At 42.2% G+C, this 23149-nt stretch overlaps 1 protein-coding gene and 1 long non-coding RNA gene across 8 annotated transcripts in view; both read left to right on the top strand.

Annotated features, from left to right (window-relative positions):
• The window catches only part of LOC145715952 (uncharacterized), a 519543-nt gene that overhangs the window by 324010 nt on the left and 172384 nt on the right, over positions 1-23149 (top strand). The gene's annotated exons all lie outside the window — the stretch shown is intronic.
• The window catches only part of CRIM1 (cysteine rich transmembrane BMP regulator 1), a 180548-nt gene that overhangs the window by 37962 nt on the left and 119437 nt on the right, over positions 1-23149 (top strand). The gene's annotated exons all lie outside the window — the stretch shown is intronic.

The following is a 23149-nucleotide window of genomic DNA, read 5'->3' as shown; positions in this document are numbered from 1 at the left end:
AGTAATTGCGAGTGGCATAGCCAGAGCTTGGTACCGTGGCTCGAAACCAGGATTAACAAAGGATAAGGCCACAGACCAGCATGAGACTCTTTCCTAGCTCCATGTTCCTCTTGAGGAACAAAAAGAGCCGAGCCAGACATTCTTAAGTATACCTGTTATCTCTAAAATGATGTCATTCTTAGATGGAGAGATTGGTAATATGGTTTGGAATACCAAGGATTTGTGAGATCTCGTAAGGGCAGTACAGCAGGACTGAAGTTGTTGAATTGTGTTAAGTTTCCAACTCATATTAAATGGTAATAAAGAATAAGAAATTTATAATTGCCTCTAAAATAGCTTTTCTCTTCGTATTTACCAATGCTGCTAAATCATTAAAAGAGATTGTAGTCGGAAACAATAGAAATAAAGTTTTAGAACTACAGAGAGTCTTAGGTAATATTTAGTCTGGCCCTTAAATTGGAAAATTGGAAAACTGAGCTGCATGCAACTTCTCAGTAACAAGCCTGGGATTAACCATGTAAAGTATTCTTCCAACTGCATCATGATATTGGACAACATGTTACCTAACTCGTTTTTATCATCTTGTGGCTCTTTGCTCACCCCTGTCCCTACCCCATTGCTTCCAAAAGACAGTATTTTGCCAATTTTAGCATATAAACTTGCAGGGATATAGGTGGAGTGGTCAAATATCTATTGAAATAATTAATTTAGTTACACATACTGAAAATCACATGATCTAAAACAATACAGCAATTTAGATGATTTTTGCCACTCTTACGTTTCACAAAACTTTTTTTTTTTCCCCAAACGTTTCAGATGTATCACTGTCCCTGCCACTGTCTTTGTTCAGGCAACCTTCCAAGTCATTTAACCCCCTGTTCCCCGGCAGGCTGTCTTCACTGCCATCTGAATGGTCTGACAGGCAGCAAGTTGTGAATCTAAGTTATCACAAGAAGCAGGTTGTGAATCTAAGTTATCACAAGAAGTTTTGTTCAGAACTCAGTGTCTTTTCACATAAAAGTGGGACAGTTGCATTTTTAATTAGTTAGGTGTATATTTATGATCTTTACAATGTGGAGATTAATGGCATTGATTTTTAAAGTGATTCTAAGAAGGCTGTTTATAAGATCCAGCACTTCCAATTTTGAGAGCATTCCCTCAGGAATAATTACTGTAGCTGATTAAATTTCTTTACTTTTTTTTTTTTAAACAGATTCTGTCAGATGACCTCTGTATAATCCAAAAGTAGAACTGGTTGAGCTCATTTAAAGTTAATGTGTCCTCTACAAAGAGCACTTTGTTTTTTCAAAATAAAGCACCCTGCAATATTCAAGATCTTATAAGTCAGTATTAGGGATTTCCCTCTTCTGAGAAACAAGTTTGAGGGAGAAAGCCCTGCCTATATTCAAGTGCATATGAAAGAATTGGTGATGGTATGGTACTGTGTACAAAGGAGTTGTTAATAGGAATGAAGACTTCAAATGCTTTTAGGGATTTAAGGCCAGACAAGTGTGACCTGGAATTGTAGGGTAAGGTGTCATGGAGGAGGGAGAGTCTGAACAGTTTGGAATTTGAGTAGTGATGGGTTCTAGGAAGGACAACAATGTGGACAAAAGAATGAAACATGGATTTACAGGCAGGATCTACATGACTTATGTAAGACACTGGGGACGGTGGTCTAAAAGAGCAAGGTTTTGGGGCACCTGGGTGGCTCAGGCAGTTAAGTGTCTGCCTTCGGCTCAGGTCATGATCCCAGGGTCCTGGAATCAAGCCCCGTGTCAGGCTCCCTGCTCAGCGAGAGCCTGCTTCTCCCTCTCCCTGTGCCTTCCGTTCTGCCTACTTGTGCTCTCTCTCTCTTTGTCTCCCTGTCAAATAAATAAATAAAATCTTTAAAAAAAAAATAAGTAAAAGATCAATCTATGTTGCTATCAACCTCTGTTGATAGGTTAGAGGAAATAAAGATGGGGAGCAGCCTGGGACTAGATGACAGTGTCTTCTCATCTCAGAGGGAGCTTCAGCCTGGTAAGAGGAACTATCAGGAATCATTGCAGGTTTATGAGCAGAGAGAATCAGAGCCTGGCGAAGCCCTCGATCGGCAGGTGGGGGTTGTGGGGGGATGCAGAGTGGGTTAGCAGGGGAGATACTGCGGGCTGGAGGCTCCCTGGAGAGCTGTTTCAGTTATTTAGATGTGGTGCCACTAGAGACTGGACTGGGGGCTAGCAGGGAAACAGCAAGGAAGAGATGGATACACACCATTTTGCTGAAAGAACCTACAGTATCTGCTAACAGATCCTGTAGCAGGGACGAAAATGCACAAAGATGATTCTAGGGTCCCCCCCCCGAAATAGCATAAGAATGATAGTACAAGTCACACGGAAGTAGGGACACTTTTGAGATGTTTGTGCTTTTGAGATGTTTGGAAAGTGGAACTGGAGAATGGGATGTTTGTTTTAGGGACATAGAGGGTCAAGAGGGGCTTTAAAAATATGAGGATATTACAGCATGTTTGAATGATGACAAGAATGATCTAGTGAAAAGCAAGAAAGCACTTAATGTAAGAAGGAGCATGATTGCAGGAGTCAAGTGTTTGAGAGAGGAGCAAAATTATTTCTTTTTCTCAGACACGATAAAACAAGGTTGTCAGCTGACACTGAGGTGGGAAAAGAGGTGTGAAATCCTGAGGAGGAGGAGGAGGAAGAGGAGGAGGAAGAGGAGGAGGAGGAGGTAAACCAGACGTCTCGGAGAGGGGGCGAGCGGTAGCCAGGGCAGTGGGTTCCAAGGAGGTAAACCAGACGTCTCGGAGAGGGGGCGAGTGGTAGCCAGGGCAGTGGGTTCCAAGGAGGTAAACCAGACGTCTCGGAGAGGGGGCGAGCAGTAGCCAGGGCAGTGGGTTCCGCTCATACCCTAGCACTGGCAGCTCAGTGGAGGCTCCCAGTTCTACACTTGAAGGCCACCAGCCGACACAGTCTTGTGTTTCTTCCAGCTTCTGTGCAGACGCGGTGTAGGTGGAGAGCTGCATCTGACCACGATTGGGATTTTTCCTGGTACGTCTGAGAGGAAGAGAAGGGCAGAGGGTCATGCAGGAATCTTCCCAGTGGTAGTGCGTGACCTGTGCCAGGAAGGACAGGGGCAGTGATCGGGGAAGACGCAGCTCCACGCAGCACGTCCACAGTCCCCTATTGCGTGTGCTTCATGTGAACGAGGTTTCATTTTTTAAGGGGGAAAGGGAAGAGTGATCTGAAAGCGGCAGTGAGAACAGAGGGGACACCGCCCCACCCTCAGGTTTACGGAGTATGGGAAAGGAAGCCGTCCCTACACGAGAGGACTTCGAGGGACAGAGGAGCTAGGGAGTACCCAGGTTTCTGTTAAAAAGAAGTGAGGGGAGAATGATGGCAGAGGGGATGGTGGTGATGACAGACCATGAGTTCTAGAAGGCACAGGAGAAGGATTTGGGAGGGAGGGAGGGAGGGTTGTGCAGGGCATGGATGATTTTGCAGAGCCCAGGAGGGTAAGAGTCCAGTAACGATGAGTGACCTGGTAGATTAGACTTGGTTCTTGATGTTCTTTTGTGGAAAGATGAACAGTTGGTTCTAGTTAAAGCCCTCTTTGTAGGTCCATTCTTCTGGGCAGTTTCTAGCGTTTAGGTGTGCAGGGTCAGGAGTGGGGCAGAAGGAGCAGTATTCTTACCAGAGCGTAATGAGAAAGAACGTGTCCTCATTTCTATGCTTTGGGAGTAAATTCTGAGCATGAGTTCTAAACATAACCACAGCAACATTTAAAAAAAATGTGTGGAAGTCATTGCAGGGAATTTTAATATCATATTTATAGATTTATGAAGAATACTCATGATTTCTGGGTACTAAACAAGTTCCTGTGTATTACTTACATCCTTTTAAAAGGGAGGAGTTGGTCCTGGATTTTCCCAAATGTTTTCTTTCCTAAAATACATGAACACATCACCGTAAGATCAGTTGGTCACAACTGTAGAGGCAGCAGGGGCTGTGCGGAAGGCTTATCAGATCCTCTGTGTTTCTCCAAAGACGAAGTCTGATAAAGGGAATGACCTGCAGGTCACCCCACCTTGATCTTAACAAAGCTTATAATTTTATTCTCCACTCTCTATTCATCCTTGATTTGGTATATGTTATACTGAGCTTCACAAAAGTTAAATTGATGGACCGTCAGAGGAGGGGACGAAAGTAGCAAGAACAGTACCAGTCCCTGCAGCTGCCTGGTGCTCTGGAGGAGCCACTCTGAGCTTAATAACCATAGTCAGAGTGGCCACCAAAGATTTCCACAATACAGTGAATGAGGTGGACCTTGAAGTGTGGATATGACGATGACTCATGTTGGGGTCAGTGGCTTTTATTTTGTAAAAAATTATTACAGTTCAGAGTGGTCATAAGCTCAAAAATTAATCAGAAATATGAAACCAAGTTCAGGAAGAATGAAAAACACCCTGGAAAACATTCAAACATTCATTCCATCCAACAAATATTTATTGAGTGCCAAATATGTACTGGGCACAGATCTAGTGGCTAGGGATACAGCTGTGATGGAGCTGACATTCAGAAGGGGAGGGACGACATAGAAACACAAAAATGAATATAAAATATTGTATAATGTGATGGGAGCTATGAAAAACAGTAATTAGGATGATATGAGAATTACTGGGATTAGCGAGAAAATTGCTTTTAGATATAGAGGTCAGGGAAGTTTTCCATGAAGGGAGAGCATTTGCTTTAAAATCTGAAGGCAAGAGAGCATCAAATTTAGGATGATCTGACAGGAGGGAATTCCATTCAGAGGGAATCACAAATGTGAAAGTTCTAAGCCAGCTTGGTGTGTTGGAGGAATAGCAAGAAAAAGCAAGAAGGTCCGTGAGACTGGAATGTCACGGGGGAGGAAGAGAAAGATGGGCGTGAGATCACATAATGCCTTGTAAGTTACCGTGAGGTGCATGGATTTTATCAGGAGGACATAGGAAAGTGGTTCAAGGGCTATGAAGAGGGTATAGCATAACTTGGATCTGGTCGAGGAGAGACTTGGGCGAAGCCGCAAGATGCAAGAACAGGAACAGAGTCTCAGGTAGGGGTTCTTTAAGTAGTTCAGGGAAGCGGTAATGGTGATTCAGACTTCAGAGCTGGAGATGAAGGGATGGGTGAATTTGAGATATAATTTGGAACTAGATTTGTTGATGGGTTACACATTGGGGGTGAGGGAAAGGGGAACCAAGGAGTACTCTTAGACACTGGGTTTTAAGCAAAGTGATGCCCTTTCCTAGGAGCAGGAGTAGATTTAAGGAAGATTCAAGAGTTTTGTTTTGGACAAATTAAATTTGACACCCAAGTAGAGCTGTTTGTCGGTTAAGTAATTTTTTATGTAATTAACTCAGTAAGTAGCATTCAAGCTCCGTGTATACCATGTATACTTACTCCAAGTAAGTATACTGAGGACTACAAAGATAATATATCCCTGAGAGGAAGTCAGCCCTTTCTGCAAGGAGGTACAACGTTGTTGGGAGATTCTAGAGAAAAATAAAAACCCAATCCACACGGAGGAGACTAGCTGAAGGGATATCTGTGTGGGATCCATAAAGTGTGTTCTTAAATACACTTTTTAGGCATTGCTGCATTACACATCATGTGGATTACTGGACTGGTATAGATTATGTGAAATTTACTCCTATTTGGAGACAGACAATGAGCATTTTGCAAAAGGAGGAGGATGGGGGTTTAAGAAATTTCTCCTTTAATTTAGCCAAAAGCACTTAGAAGTAATATTAAATGGTTTATAATTTGGGGCTACGTTTAATTACTTTTTCTCTACAAGATATTTTAGAGAAAAGATAATCAGAAGCTGGCATGTGATACTTTACATCATTGTCTTATATCGAGTAGCCGAGTAAGAACTGCTCAACCGAGTTCAACTCTGAGATGTATGTTGGGTGGCTCAACCGAAGGAGAAGGAGAGAGTGTAAGACAGGCTTGGAGATAGAAAAGAGAGGATGGACAGAAGGGTGCAGATGGAAATTACAGTGGTCAAGGCTGTGGGCTTTAGTGGCTGATTGACTTTGGAGCATGAGGAAATTGAAGACGGCCAAATTTGGGGAAGAGCGGGTGATTGTCAAGACAGACGCTAAGGGGTCATGAAGGTCAGGCTGTTTAGTGGTGTTATTTATTAGAATGTGGACCACAAGGGGAGCAGCTCTGTGGGAGGTTGGATGAGGTGGATATTGAGTTTGTTTTGTTGTGTTGGAGGTGTCTATGGAGATCAAGGGGAAGACAGGACCTAGGAGTCTGGAACTCAGAGATCTGGGCTGGAGATAAGGATCGTGAGTCATCTTCCCAGGGAGAGCGTGGTGGTGCTGTTAATGAGCATGTAAGCGACGTGAGGAGTATGAGTGTTTTTAGGAAGCGTAATGTGACAGTAATGTGCTCTGTGGAGGACACGTGGCTGGGCGCGTTAGCACACCGCGAGTGCAGTGATGGCGGTGCAGGAAGCCTTCCCCCAGCCCGGCGAGAGAAAGCCTAGGGACCGTCACTGGCGGCCAGCCCACAGTCAGCCTCAAACACAAGTGTCACTGCCCCCTGAGAGTGGGAGGTATAACATGGAGTATATCATTTTAATGGCTAATTATTGATGGACTGACTGACCTGTACTCCCTTCCTTATTCAGAGAAGCCTTTAAAAGTGTTGAGAGTACAGGAGCTGGTCAGACCCCTACCTGAGATTAGAGCCATCCAGGGTGGGACGCTAAGGCCAGTGAACGGTTGGGTGGGAAGGTAGAGAAACAGCACTGCAGTGGTAGACTCTTTCGGTCCAGAAGAATCCTCTCAACGTTGTCTATAACTTTCTGAGGCTGCTCCTTTTGCTTCACAGCTGCTTGCTTGCTTCATTCACCTTCATTCTTTAGTCACTTATTAATTCAAAAACTAAGTATTGAGCACATACTCTCACTACAGCTGAGTCTACCGGTTTGACTTTGTTTTGCACTTAACTGAGGGGCCATTTTCTAAATGACCCTAAAGGAGCAGATGCATAAATAGAATCACATTTTAGATACGCTGTGGGAGCTTGCTTTATGATTTTTTTAAAGATATTTTCTAAATGTCTTAAATGATATTTTCAAGCGTTTATCTGTTCTGTAAACTTATGTTGCATGGAATATATATGCTGAGGCAGAAATTAAAGGTTAGAAAAAAGATGAGAGAGGGGCGCCTGGGTGGCTCAGTTGGTTAAGCGTCTGCCTTCGGCTCAGGTCACGATCCTGGTGTCCTGGGATCGAGCCCTGTGTGGGGCTCTCTGCTCAGCGGGGAGTCTGCTTCTCCCTCTCCCTCTGTCTGCCACTCCCCCTGCTTGTGCTTTCTTTCTCTGTCTCTCTCTCAGTGTCAAGTAAATAAATAAAAAATCTTAAAAAAAAAAAAAAGATGAGAGAATTTATGTAGCTAGATACCTGTATTTTTTCTCTTCTGCTTAAAACAAAAGGAAGATTGATTTTACATTATATGGCTGTATCTTCTGACGCTAAACTAATTTTAACATAGACAAATAACTTCTGTTTTATAGAATTTTTCCGTTCAGTTTTTAAAAACCTAAATAACAGTCACTTCAGAGCCTTAATTTTTATTAATTATGCTCTAAATTTACTCTTTCAGTTAGTTGTACCTGAGGAAACGTTAATATTATATGGGCTTATTATTCCATTTTTAGTGTTTTACATTTCCCTTATTTCTTTTTCACACAAGTGTAAGTGCTACCTTTTATTCTTGCTTCACTTTTTCTCCGTCTGTAGCCCACAGTACACCCTGTGCTGTGTGTGGCCTCATCAGATAGACTGCCTTGCGATGCCATCTGTAACATTTGCCAGTAGACAAAAATTTAATTAGTATGTAGAAAGAAATCCGATACTGAACGCTTTAATCCACGCAACTTTTTTCTCAGACATTTTGTGCTGGGAGTAGGGACGACGCTCTCAGAAAAAACACCCACGGAAATGTGATCAAGTGGAGATGGGCACATTATTTAACATCCGTTCTGTCTTTGGGGTAGTGCAATCGAATTCCTCCTTGACCCTCTGGGCACTGGAACTGTGTGGGATGGAGACACTTTCAGCCGTAGCAGGACGTCTGCTGCCCGTAATACACGTGCGGGGATGACAGAGGCACACAGCTCTGCCCCGACCCATGTTCCCACGTGGGGCTCGCGGTCGGTGTGGGGGAGGACTGGGCGTCGTGCGCACAGGGAGTTTCCTCGGTTCCTTAGACTTGAGAGAGCTTAACGGACACACTGAGATTTTGATTTACAGGGACTGGACTAGGACTGGGGAGTCTGCATTTCTGGTGAGCCCCCAGGAGAGGCTGTGCTGCGAGTTCTTCACTACCCCAACCAGTAGTCATAGAGGGTTGATGCGAATCTGCCTCCCGAGGAGAGAATGTCTTATCTTAAAGCGATCGTTGGACTTACTCTTGAGTTCTGCTACTTTCATTGTTTTTAAATACAAAGCATCTGTTCTAAAGCCTGCCTTCAAATAATAATACATAGTAATGATTGTATCATATGATTTTTAAAACTTTTTTTTCCAAGTAAATATTAAAAGAAATTAAAACCCAGTTGAGGTATTTCATAGTACACACATAGGATCACATGATGAAGAACTAAACAGATCTCAAGACTTGGATGCTGAGGAAATTGCTTTTAGTAGAGGTGATTCTTTCTAGAAGTTTACCTATTTGATCTTTGCTGAGCACTAGAAAAATATCTCAGAACTTAGGTCTGTGGATTTTTTTGATTATATCGATCTACATGGTTTTAAATGTCATTATCCCCAAATCTTTCCTACTATATAATATTGACTGTAGTAAAAATGATCCAGTGTAATCATTAATTCACAGGATCAGAGGTACTGAAAGTCAAATCATATGTTTCCCCAAAATATGACTGTAAGATTATAATATAGCAGAGTTAAATTTATAAAGTCCTTACAGCTTATCAGTACCGTAATTATTTGGTTGAAAGGAGGATTGAAATGGGGTGAAGATAGAACATTTTAGGGGAAGAACCTTTGGGGAGTACTTGGCCTTTAGGTAATGCTTGATAATGGAATATATGTACTTAACGACAAAATAATAACCATAAACAGAGCTCTGCCTCTTCCTTCGGGGAGCCAAGCATGTTGTGTTGCAGGGGCTGTGACTTCTCTGCTCCAGAACTTCCAGCAATTCATAATTTTTAACTTAGTCACGCGCTTCATTAAAATTACACATTGCAGATCGTTTTTCTTAAGGAAGTTGTACCTGAAACCAGTATTATGTTTATGAATGGATTGCTTTAGCTCATCTAAATAGTTTTAAAAAGTTATCTTCAAGGAATTCAGTTTACAGTGCTTATCAAGTATGGAGACACTAACCCTTCTCTCGACCAAAGACAAAAAGCCATTTAACCCTACTTTCCAGGTGGCTGAGGGTCCTCGTTACCATCCAGGTCCTCCTGATTTTGATTTTTCCTCTAGCTGTACAAGTGTCATGGAAGATGCGTGCTTAATGAAGACAGTAGGGTTTTTTTGCAACATTAAATTAAACATTAAATCTCTATTGCTGTCCCCCCTCTTTGTAAAAACAATCAGAAATCAGTAATGTGATCTTTTTTTTTTTTTGACCACATAAAGTGACTTTGACATCTAAATATATGTATTTCATTTTAGATTCCAGCGATGCCGTAGGGAAGGAAAGCATAGACACCGTTATTTATTTTCATAAGTAGTAGACTTCTTTTATTTAGGTTGACAACTAAATCAGTGTTTTAGAATTTTATGTTATAGGTACAAATTGTTGTTTTGATGTCTTGATAACTGGTACAGGGGGAATAAAGGGCTACCAAAAGGCGGAAACCAGTTTCAAATATCTGGGAAATCAAAACAGGAAACTCAAGGAACTTGGCATGAGACCAGTTGGAGAGGAACAGTTGCTTGAATAATTATACCTGCATTTTAACTGTTGGAAGTCATATAGTGACCTTCTGGTTGTTGTGATTTCTTGTGCCCAGCAAAAAAAAAAACCAAAAACCGTCATGATTAAATATTTTATATCCTAGTGCTTAGGAGGGGAGTGTGTGTGTGTCTGTCTATGTCTGTGCAGAGGAGTGTTTTATTCAGCCACATTGGGGCTCCAGGAAATGGTGTAAAAAAAACAAATCTTCATTCTGACCCTTAGAATGATGCTTTCTATGTAGTTACATGTAAATAGTCAATAATGTTCTGTTCCACTTACTGATGCCCCCCCCTTCTTTGCTTTAACTCATTCTCTGTGCTCTCCAGCCCTCTCTTCTGTCCAAATTGGGTATAGCCCAGACTGTCTGTCTGTCCTCTTCCTATCTATACCTGCTCTCAGGTTGGTATGGGAGTACCAGAAGTTGTAGGTAAACGATTTTTACTACAAGTGTATGCTTGTTTCAAGATTAAATACCACGTACTTAGTATATATTTTTTAAAACACACTTACTGTTAAAAGGACAAAAAAGAACCTGACGCTTTCAGTCAGAGAAACGGTATTCTTTGTGGGCCAAGCTTAGGACTCTTCTATTTCCATCTACCAAAGATGCTGAAGAAACGTTGGTCTGAGGCTTGCCTTTAAGCAGGTGAGCGTTTCAGCTTCTGGGTAACCCTGAGCAGGCCCTTGCATATTTGTGATTTCTGACTTGATTGTAGGTGACCTTTCAGTTATTCCCAGGGCTTGGCGTGTGCTCTCTCGTGAAGAGCTGTTGAGTTGCGGCTTTGCCCAGCTGTGTCCTGCTAAATCCTGGCCCCCACAAGGGTTTTTCCTGACATGAGCAAAGGATCTGGAATCCTGGCCTTCTGAGCTGCTCCGAAGGGAGCCTGGGACCACTCCCCATAGAGGAGTTGGAGTTGTACCTTCTGGGTACAACTAATGAGTTAGTGTAATTAGTATTCCAAAACCATAATCTGGGATCTTGGACAACTCAGGCAAAGTTGGTGGTTTTAATTTGCAGTCCATCAAAAAGTGATCATTTCAGATGTCCTTACAAGTTGTATCAGTATAGGTAAGGATTCTCTGGTAGATACTGAGCTTTTAACCTTTTTCCAGCCTTGCCAGTTTTACTTAGTTACTACTACCTTGATTAAGTGATCCTCACACACACACACACACACACACACAAACTTTTTTGAATAAAGAAGGTTTTAATTTTTAAAACAGCAGAGACACTTATTAATGTAAGGAGACAGGGCTGAATGCATGGAGTCACACATAAAGATAGACTTTGAGTCAAAGCTACAATTTCTGCCACTTCTTAGTGAAGGTTAATGGAGCCAACCTTAAGTGAAAATGGTCAAGATTGCCACTTTGTCTTTTTTTCCTTGGTGGCTGCCCATTCTGTTCTTTCAGTTTTTTTTCCCACCTCAGAAGCCCGGCATTGTCTTTCTCTCTTCACCCTCAGCTCCTGTAATCTAGGCAAAATGTTGAATTATTTACTCTCGTTGATTGATTACACTCTAGAAGGTTATCTCAACCAGCGCTTGCATTTTAATCCTTTCTAATTGTGGAATTCCTATGAAAGGCCTTCAGTCCAGACATAGGAAAGCTCTTTAGGGTGGATCAGGGATCCCGGAAGTCAGTCCTGCCCCTTCCCAAGAGCGTGTCCCCACACCTGGGGAGCGTGGGCCGGGGGCCAGCCCAGCTGCATGGTTGCATTTGAGGTGATATGGAAAGGATCTTGCCCTGAGAAGACAGCTGTAATAACTCAGTGGCCCTTCCCAGTCTGAATAGGGTTGCGCATGGGGAGCCTTCTAGAAGATACTGAGAAAAAAATAAATCACAGCTCACTTTAATTCGTTTAAAAGCTATTTTATGATTCATAGGCATATTATGTTTACTCCTAGAACTGGTGCGTCCGTCTTCTTTGTGAAATACAGAACTTTCTCAAGAAAGGTATTTAAGAGCACTAAAACAATATTTGAGGCTTTTTAAAGAAATATTCCAATAAAAATAAAATGTGACTCCTTCCCTAGTTCATACCAACCACAAAGCATGCTGTTCTGAGCATTTGAATAATTTTGAAACCTATGAGACCATTCTTTTAATAGTGCATGCTCTCTAAGATAAGAATAATGGATTCACATTGGTTGTTGATATGTCTGAAGCTGGGGATATACTCTTACTGGGTGCCTTCCTGCTTTTGATTTGCAGTCTCTGTTGCTAAATGTTTTTTGCATCGGGAGGAAGTAACAGCTATAAGCAGTGCCTGTAAAGCTGGAAGAGGGAAGACATTAACACATGATGAATTAATATTTGTATGAATTTGTAGGAGACTGGAATGTCCCTTTAAATCATGGATGTGTTCTTTGTTCCTGGCTGACAACTTCCTAGTTTTCCTACCCTTCATTATTCTTTTCTCTGTCCCTGGAATTTTTTTTTTAATTTCCCGAAAAGCAAGTAAAGTGCTTTCTCCTTATCAGTAGCCTTTCTTTTCCTGTTCCAATAACAAAAGAACAATACAAGAATTTAATACTGTTAAAAAACTGATGCTTCTTCTTCTTAATATATCCATGTATTTGTAGATAAAATCCAAGTTTTATAGACAGAGAAAAAGCTATGTGTCAGTAACATGAGCTCATATTTTATCATGTTCTTCTCAAGTTGTTGTTGTTTTTTCTCCCTTTTACCCGGTTTGGAAAATGAAAAAAAAAATTTTCTTTTCCTCTTCAAAATCTGTTCCCGTGTTCTGCCGTTGAGAGTAAAGTTCCTGGAAATGAGAAAGATAGGTAAGACCACTAGTTGTCCCCTTAACAGAAGGGAGAGGGGGTGTATCTAGAATACATTCTGATCTTGTTTATTTATCAGTCGCCATGTATTTATATAAAAGACTGTTATTTACTATTCCTGTTGCTTTGACAAGAAAAAAGTCCAGTCTGCCTCATGGAGCTTTTATAAATACCAGGGGTGTGGTTTTGCAACATGAAGGGATGCCTGTTTCAGTGTTCTGATGCAGTTTGAGCTCGTGGCAGAGGTGCATTTAAAGTGGCTTCTGCAAGTATCCTTGAAACTAGGTTGAGCAAGGGCCCTGGTGACCTGTCCCATGGTGGTCCTGCTGTGGCCCCAGGGCACCCTGCTTGCTTATTACTCGCCAAGGCATGAAACAAAATCTGATAGTCTCAGTTGCTGGGGCGCCTGGGTGGCTCAGTCATTAAGCGTCTGCCTTCGGCTCTCAGGTCATGATCCCAGGTCCTGGGATCGAGCCCCACATCGGGCTCCCTGCTCGGCGGGAAGCCGGCTTCTCCCTCTCCCACTCCCCCTGCTTGTGTTCCTTCTCTCGCTTTGTCTCTCTCTGCAAATAAATAAATAAAATCTTAAAAAAAAAAATAGTCTCGGTTGCTTGGTTGTGCCTGACCCAGATCTGGACAATTAGTGAGATCTTCATACTAACTACCTTGCCTGTAACGTTTAAAGTGATATTTATCTCTGTGGTAGTAAAAAAGAAGATCTAATATTACTGCGTTTATATGTTCTCGGTGCCTTTTGGCATTCTCATTGCTAATCACAGGGGAACCTTCTGAATGCTTTCTGAAATGAGAGCCAATTTGTTTCTGTTCTGTCAGGAATTTTTCAAAGGAAATTAGGCCGTGGTGTTACACCTCAGTGGGACATGGAACTTCCCAAAAATGTTACCTATGTGTTTTTCCATGCCTCCTGGCCTGGCTTTGTGTCGGCCTAAATTCAAGGCTTATTATAATGTCTTCCTTGGGGGTCCTTTGGGTATTTCAGTAACTAAGCAAACATCGAATCTGGAGAGTGTATCCCATGTGGATCTCTAATCGTGTGTGCCCATGTGTGTTAGGAAACTTTTTTTTTTCCTGTTAAAAAAAAAAAAATCCTGTCACATGCGTTTGTATATTTTCTGTACCAAAAGTACCTTGTATACACACATGTTCCTTGTACATGTGTGACTCTATAGCTAGATGTGTGCAGACACACACGTAGATGGTGATATTGATACATGGAAATAAGTACAACCATAGGATAATTTTTATCCTACCTGATATGTCTGTGTCTGCATTTACCTATAAGTCATTAAATATGACAGTGTTGACAGTGGTGTTAACATTCTATGATTAAGAGTTTCCTGGAAATTTTACCCTTCTTGGATGGTAGAAGTTAGTCCTAGAATGTATCCCCCAGCTATATGTTCTGCAGTGCTTTGTAAGAACTGGTGTAATATTATGCACTCTCTGAATAGCTTATGGAAGATAAGGCAAGAGTCTTCAAATAAATATTATTCCAACTTCTTCCAGTTTCATTTCCCTTATCACCATAACAACCACACCCAACTTCGCTGTTAAACTGTGTTGTCTATCTGCTTCCCACATGCTGGTAAAGCGGACCCTGTTGAGTAGCAGGGGAAATGTGAGAGATAAAGTTAAAACTGTCTTTTGTTGACATTTCTAGAGCAACAAGTCAGAAAGCTTTTCTTCCTCTGGGTAGACAAGAGCTGCTACGGGTCACGATTAGATGGTATGTCCTTTAGTAACCATGATGACTCCCAACAGAATTATTTAAAACATTCCAGGAAATAACCCAGAATTCTGGTAAACAAAAACAGAGTGGTTGTTAACTTACAAACTGTGTTTCAATTTTCTATATATGGAGAAGGAGAATACTGGGGAAGAAGGTTAGAATCAATGTAGGATGAAGGTGCCCAAATTTCTGAAATGAAGCTATTCTGGACCAGCCTAAGTGAAATGGTGGGGGTTTTTTTGTTTGTCTGTTTTTAAGGAGTCGCCGTATTTGGCCATTTGGAGCCCTGCAGTGGGAGTTCTTTGCTGTGTATTACTGCTCTCTCGGTTGATGTGAGATCTTGATAATATCTCTTAGTTGTATCACTCTTCAATTCAGAGGGATTTTTAGTTAAAGCACATACTAACTTGATGCTCTATGATTTCGTGTCATCTGCTCTTTAGTCATATTAACCTCTCTGTCAAGAGTTTGGCCATCTCTTCAAAGAACTCCTTTGTGATAGGAGTCATGCCACCAAATGGGGTGGCCCATTTGACAGACATTTTCTGAACATAATAATGTAACATGATTGCTTTTGCTATATGTCCCATGGGCTGACATACTGTTTTCTATTACCAGAAAACATGTTTGAGGTCTTTTATAAATCTTACGTCAAGTACCTCCTGGAAGAGAAGAGAAATAAAACGATTATATCTCACATTATTGACTGTTATCTGTAGCATCAAAAATAAATGAATGTCCCCACAAAAAAGTAGTTCTAAAATGACAACCCAGACATACGGAGGGATTAGGGGGTAGTAAATGTGCGGTGGGCTTACGAGTGACTTTATTTTCTTACCGGCTTTGTGGAAGGACTCAGGCTGTCAGGGAAATGAACCAATCTGTAGTAATATACAGCACTAGAAATTCAAATCAATCCTGTTTGAAAACGATACCAGGATTTTCCTTGAATGCAGCTGAATGAATGCTGCATGTGAAATGTCAACTAAATATACGTCTCCGGCGCACGTAAACGGAGAGGGGTCACAAAAATATCCACTCCAGGTTTTCGGATATTTAAACCCTTTAATGTTCTTTTGACCTTCAGTTAAAGGACATAGTCACGAAACAGAGGAAATGCCTTAAATTCTAGCATCTGGGTTTGTTTCTTTATACTTTTTTGGCACGATTACAACAGTAGGGCTTTTCTTTCCTTTAATTTTTTTTTCACAGTACAGTCAACACGGCCTTCTCACATAAGCTGGAAAGGACAGTCGTGAGGCCAAGAGCAATGGGTTTCTGAGCTGTGCTCCGAGGCAGGGCCTCCCTGAATGGTTTGCTGTTTCAGAGGAAGCCTCGAACCAGAAAGCAGACAGAGTCCCACACAAGAACAAATGTCATATAGCATTGGCTACCTACGTGCACATACAAATAGATGCAATCACGACTTAATGCATTCGGTGCCCTAGTATTTTGAACTTCTCGAGTCTTTAGCACTGTATTCATGTTATATCATCTGTATGTGGTTTGGGATCTTCACCTGGTTTTTCAGCTGCTTGAAGATGTTTCTTCAAGAGTGTCTTCTGTAGCGGAGCCGAGAACATAGTTTAATTAAAGTACCTATAAAGTGCATGTATTTCGACATGGGTGCTTTATTTCGGCTCTGTTGCAGCCGTATTTGTCACTTCTCACCAGTGAGAGCTCACTGAAAACTTTGGGGAATGGAGCAGTGACATCTGCCATCCCGTTAACTTAAATACTCCTATCAAAACAGTAAGCTGGGGACATTTTCACATTTCCATGTTTTCTCAGCTTTACGTCCAATAAGCTTTTCCTGAGATTTTTGATAATATGAAACAGCATCCCCTAGATGTTCTTTTCTTGTAGAAGTTGAGTTTGGTAGCCTCTCTTGCTGGTGGTTACCTTAGCCACTCCATGCTGTAGTCCGCAGGCTTTGGTGTCACAATGCCCGTGGGTCATTTGTGGGGTTCTGACATGAAAAAGGAAACAATACTATTATGCACAGATTTAACAGACTTAAAAGTAGCTTTAAAAGTAGTTCCCAAAAGCCATCAGACTCACAAAGCTGTGTTTTGTCCAAAGTTTGTAGATGGAATGTATTTATCCTATAAACTCACGTTGAAGGGGATAATCGTCTGCCCTCAGCTAATGCCTGTGTAGTTTCCCCTAATTCCTGCATTCGTTCATTCCTTTAACAAATACTTATTGAGCACCTGCTCTGTGTCAGACATGGTGCTACATACAGAGTGAACGAGACAGACAAGGTCCCCGTCCCCTTGAGCTTTCAGTCTTATGGGGAAAATAAATCAAAGCCATAAATCAAAGTATATAAGTGCAGTTCGATAACAACAGAATGCCAAGACCAAGGTAGGATGGTTTGAGAAAATCTCTCTGAAGAGATGATGTTTAAGTTGGACTGAAAGTTAAGAAGGAGCAAGCTGTGCAAGGAGCCTGGGGAAGAACATTCCAGGCAGAGTGAACCGCATATTCAGCAACCCGGTGTGGGAAGGAGCTTTGTGAGCTGGGAGGCTAAGGGTCTTAGTGGGCTGTAGGTAGTGAGTGAGGGTGGGAAGAGCCACCCAAGGGACATTAGAGAGGTAGGGAGGGACGAAATCAAATAGACTATAAGGCCAGGAGTTTGGATTTTATTCTAAGTATAATCAGAAGCCATTGGAAGGTTTTAAGCTTCAGACAGAGAAGATAGGATGCCCTTTGTAAGATCAGCTTGGGCTGCTCTGTGGAAAATGTCTTATAGGAGGAGGTTGGAGTGGAACCAGGGGACTGGTTAGGGCACTGAAGAAGGAGAGCCAGGAGGATGATACGCAGCCAGACCAGGGATCTGCCAAGAAGAGTTGGAGAGAAGAGAGGGGATTCCGTGTGTCTTTTGGAGGTACAAAGTCTCAACTTGATTGAATTTGGGGGTCACATTAGGAGGAGGATTCCATGTTGGACCCCGGGCTACTGCCTTGAACAGCTGGTATCATTTCCTGAGATGGGGAAGACTGAGCAAAAACTGGGTGGAATCAAAATTAGCCCTCAAAATGCATCAAAGTACACCAGGGGGTAGAGGTGATTTTGAGTTCTTCTCTTTATATAGTGATGACATTTGGAAATTAAGTCGTTAAAGTCTTACACTGTCTGGAACACATGAGTAAAATTCCAAAGATTCCAACTTGGTGGCTCTTGGTGGCCGTTAATTCAGCTTGGTCTTCCGGGGACTGGTTTATCTAATCCTTTATCTCTTCCATTTGAGGCTGTGTTTTTCTCTTCGACTTTGGTGAATGCTTCTGTTTCTTCTTCCCCAGGGATGTCAACAAAACCCACACCCCAATCTGCTTAGCTTCCTTTTAAAATTGTTCACAGATTCTTTTTTTTAAATTTATGACAACATGTATCTCCTCTCTTGGGCATGATTATTCACACCCTAGAATCCCAGGCCAGCGGAGGGAATTGCGAGTACACGCATCACTTCTCAGGCGCACTCCTGAGCTTTCCATGAGGAAACCCCATTCTGTTAAATTCCTTCTCCCCCCTCCTAACCAAAAGACCTCTGTTTGGATGTGGTGGGACCTCTGTGGATGTGTACTTAACACCATATTTTACTCTCCTGCATGCCTGCCTGTTTCCCCTGAAGGCAAAGACAGGGCTTGGCCCCTTGAAGGTAATAAATGTCTCATGATTGAAAACATGATGGATTAGGAGTAAATTATAAGAGATCACTTATGAAATACGAAGAAAAATTGGGCTTTAACTTGTAGCCATTGAAGGTCCACTGCAGGCTCGTAATCAGAGGGGGTCAGAATAGAATGTAATAAGGAGATGCTCTAAATAGATTGGTCATCAGAAAGTATCCTTAAGTGTAAAACACATTCAGAATTTGGAAATACTTCAGGTCATGATGACGAATGTTAATTATCATTGACCTGATAAGGAGAGAAGTGTGTCCTTATTGGAGATTTCTAGATGATAGAAACCAGGACAGTCACTCACACTGTAATACCCTCTGTTTGTCCTCTGAAAGGAAGAGACGTACTAAATTTAGTATTTTTTGACCTGTCTTTGATTTTACGTGGGCCTAATTTCATTCAAGCTTACCCTTTCGGCTCTAGTCCTACTTTATTTCGGTATTATTGCTTGCCCATTTTTCCAAAAACAAAGACAAAATCATAGTTGCTGTATGCAGTTGGAAGAAACCCTGGCACAGATCCTCCAGAAACCAAAGAGAGAAATTATTAGCAATATCCAGACCAGTAGCTGACTGGCTCCCATTCTCCCTCCCATGACCATTCCTGATTAATGGGAGAATCTGTTCTGCAGTTGAAAGCTGCTTTCCCGAGCCCAGTCTGTCCTGGCTTCAGCACATGGCCAGCTGCACAGTGAAAGCCCCTGCCAGGGCTCCGTCTCTGATCCCACCCTCCACAAGTCAGATGCGGTGGTCAGAGAGCACAGAGGCGGGGAGAGCATCCAAGTCAGTTTAGACGTTTCCACTGAGAACAGAGACCCAGCACCCTCCAGTCAGAAGCCCTTCACTCACACCGGACACTGTGTCCCCTTCAGAAGTACGAAGTTCTCCTCTGAAGATGTTGCAATTCTTCCTTCATTCTTTCGTTCTTGATTTCTGTCCAGGCCACTTAGCTCCTGTGTCTGTAGTGATTAATTTGCTCTGGAACTTTTCCTGACGTCCTTTTCTTCACCCTTCCTCTGGCTCTCCTATCATCTCTTCCTCCACACCTCTTCTGATTTCTGTTTGTCTTCTGTCATCCCACCATTGTGTTTCCCCCTCCTTTACTCTGAAATAGCCTTGTATGTCAGCCTATTTCCAGCAATATTAACACACCCTTTTTTTTTTTTTTTTACCAACCTAAAGTATTAACCAATTTAACAAACTCAGTGCACTTTATGGCAGCATAAATAACAAAATACTATTGCAACAGGCCATATATTTAATCTACCTTTCTCTCTCATTTTCCTTATTCTGGACTCCGTCTATTTTATTTCAGGGGCCTGTTATCTGAGTAGAGTTTGGAATCCTTGTAGGGTCTTCAGAGCACAGAACTATCTCCACTGCATCTATAATACCTTAAAAACAGTAATAGGAAGATGCAGAAAAAAAATTTCACAGTTCAGCTCTTACCTAAGGAGATTTTAGTGCAATAAACATTCACATATACAACAATGAATAATGTATAGTCCTAGCTCAGGGTATTTCCAGTTTTCTTGGGGAGCCAGGCATGAAAACAATTTACCAAAATAGAAGGTAGGACAAAATAAGTACTTTTATAATTTAGAGGTACAGGAAGTCTGTAAGAGTGCTGAGAGAGAAGTGATATTCTGACTGGGGAAGTCAGGGATAATGTTCCCTCCCAGTGAAGGTGGCATTTTATTGAAGCCTTGAAGGTTGGACAGGATTTCAGTAGATGGAGAAGAAGGACAAAGGGTCCTTGAGATCAAGGAGGAGGTGGTGGGGGTGGAGGAGAAGAGCCGTGTGTGTGCAGGGGGGAATGCACAGATGCTGGCACGGCTTGGAGTGGCGTGCACACTGCACAGAAGAGAGGACTGACTCCACTTTCTAAAATGTTGCAGCCAAAGGAACAGGATAGGTTAAATTGTAGCCTGCAGCTACTGTAAGATCTAAAGGGAGTGTGTTGTTTACCTGTGACGTGTCAGGGACTTGAGCATATTTATAAAACAGAAGGGAAAGGACTAGCAGAGAGCAAGAAGTTCCAAGATACAACGCAAGAGTGCAAGGCCCCAGATAGCACCATAGACTTTCCTTTGGTTCCTAACTTCTAGACCTTTCATGTGTCAGCTCTTCGTCTGCCCTGTCCAGCCTCCCTTTACCGCGCAGCACAGAAATGTTTTGAAGCTGCTACCCCAAGGAATCAGCCCCAGAAATGAGGTAAAGTTGCCTTCACTCAATAGGAAATCACATCTACAACTCTCCACAACTGTGTTGGTAGAGTTCAGAGAACTGAGCTCTGTCTTGTTTGAAAGTTTGTTTCTGTTGGGTTCCCATTTCTGTTGTGACTTTGGGTAAATCATTCAACCTCTCGGAGCCTTCCTTGCCTTATCTGTTGAAACAAGATGGTGACCCTGGACCGTGTCCTAGGCTGCTGTGCTGCACTATTTGCAGGTGGAGTCACATCCAGGCTCTGTCCTTTCTGTCTCCTCTCTTCCCCACACTTCCCTTCCTCTCTCCTGCTCTGGTTCTTAACCTGACTTATCCTGATGCTAGCCCTGCAATAAATATAAGTGGATATTGCTATTTCAACGCTAACATATTTAAAGAAATTTTCTTACGATTCAGTAAGAAGCTGAGTGGTTTATAGGCTTTCATGTCCAAGAAGAAGGTATCCTAAAGTTTAAAATTAAGGTTCTGGTCATCCATACATTTATTAACTATTTGGATGACATGGTTATTTTGTCCAGGGAGGACCTCCTCTGCAACATTAAAAGGCATATATGCTTTGTTGGTTTCATTAGTAACTTTGTCCTTTTGATTTGCATTTCGTCTCTCTTTGAAAAATTGGGTTTGAGGTCAGGATGAGCACATGGTTCTTGAGGTACTTAAGTTAATATTATAGTCTCCTATTTGCATTATTGCCACTTGAAATGGATTCACTGGCATCCCAGAATAGATAGTTTTGATACTGGTTAAGGCTGCACCCGGGCCATTCGCATTCCACATTCTTTGTAATGTGCCAAGTGCTTGGTGCACATACCTTATTTATCATGTTGCAGAGACGGAATGCACTGATTTTTCAGGAGGTCTTTGCCAGGGGAGCCAGCTTTTCTAACATTGCTTTCCATATCCCTGAAGCTGATGTTAGAATCTGAGCATACGGTTTCATTTTCTTTTCTTTGGAGCCAGTTATTGAAAGATGAGACATGCATGAGGAAATAAATTGAAGAAGGACTTTTGGCGATATTCTGTCACGGCTGCTCTGGGCAGCACATCTGAAATGCCCGGAACACAGTCCTGTACAGTGGTCCTATTCACTGGTGAGACCAAGAGATGGTGGCAGCTCATAAATAATCTTAATTTATACCAAAGTGGTGGCATTAGAGCCCATTGAGCTGATTGATTTCTTTGTTCCCCTGACCTCCAACTTTAAAGTTCCGTTTGGTTCTCTGCTTATTTTTAAAACTTCACTTAACTTCTGATTCTTATTTCCTCTTAGTCTTATTGTTTCCTGTCTTTGTGTTTGCTTGAGGCTTAACTCACGCGCAGCCTTATTCTCTCTCCAACTTCCTGTCCTCTTTCTTCTTCTCCTATCTTGTCTTGCAGATCTTCCCTGCTTAAAATGTTCTCTTGCCCATCAGCAAAGTATATTAGTTTAATTCATTTGCCTAAAAACAGATCTCTCATTCCTGAAATTGGGAATTATGTGGGAAAATAGGATGTAATAATAACTAACATTTATAGCATGCTTGCCATGTACCACATGTCACCAGGCACTTTATATGAATTATTTTTTTTTGGTAAGTCCTGAGAACCTCATGAAATAAGTTGCCCAGGGTCACACAGCCAGGTAGAGCGAAGACCGGAACCCAGATGGTTCCATGTTCTTAGCTGACTCTGTTACTTCATTGCCTCAGCTGTTCAGCCCGTCGAGGTTTAATGATCACCGGTGAGGTCAAGACATCATGCTAGACACACAGACACTAGAACTGTAGCAGAGAGCCTTCCTTCCTCTTGCAGTACGGGACCCTAAGTGTCATGTGCGAGGTTTGTGTGGGTACTTCCATTATACCTATGTCTGACAGTGTCTAACTCTTTCCAAAAGTCAGGGAAGTCTTCACCTCTATGGAGCTGAGGTTTGAAGGGTAATTAAGAGTTTGCCAACTAGGAAGGAAGAGAAGGCATAGAAACATGAGAGAGGAGAGGATGGGACGTTGAGGGCGCAGTGAATCTCATTGTAACTGGAGCAAGCATGGGTCCTACAATAGTGGGGAAGGGGGCGGGAGGTGGCGATGAGGCATGGGGTTGGTCATGCCCAGATGCCAAGGGCTTCAAGTGCCATGATAAAGAGTTTGGACTTTCTTCTTCAGTCATTAGGAAGCTGGTACCGCCATGCCGTGTTTTCCTTCTTGAATGTCTCCTGCCGGTGTTGCCTCATTCTGTGGAAGCCACTGGAGATCCTAGGAGCTCCATGGTGTCTGACGTCAGCAGCTGAGATCAGCTGAGGGGACAGTTTATTGCTGTGGCATTGTAAAAACTAGTGTTTTCATGCAATCTTTTGATCCTTTGTCCTCCACAACTACTATGAAATTAAATCCAAAGCTATAAACAGAAACCTAATTTCAATTCTTACGTTCTTTTTTTTTTTTTTTTTTAAGATTTTATTTATTTATTTGACAGAGAGAGCGGGAATAGGAACACAAGCAGGGGGAGTGGGAGAGGGAGAAGCAGGCCTCCCGCCGGGCAGGGAGCCCGATGTGGGGCTCGATCCCAGGATCGTGACCCGAGCCCAAGGCAGACACTCAACGACTGAGCCACCCAGGTGCCCCAGTTCTTATGTTCTTAACTTGTAAGATTAATACAGAGAAACTTTCCAAAGAAGCTTTTATGTAAGATTAAATGTATGTAAGATTAAATGTAAAAGTTTTTATGTAAGATTA

This window comes from Leptonychotes weddellii, chromosome 10 (assembly GCF_054177405.1).
Source record: "Leptonychotes weddellii isolate Sample4059 chromosome 10, ASM5417740v2, whole genome shotgun sequence".
In the NCBI taxonomy this organism is placed as follows: Eukaryota; Metazoa; Chordata; class Mammalia; order Carnivora; family Phocidae; genus Leptonychotes; species Leptonychotes weddellii.
This window is presented reverse-complemented; position numbering and strand designations above follow the sequence as displayed.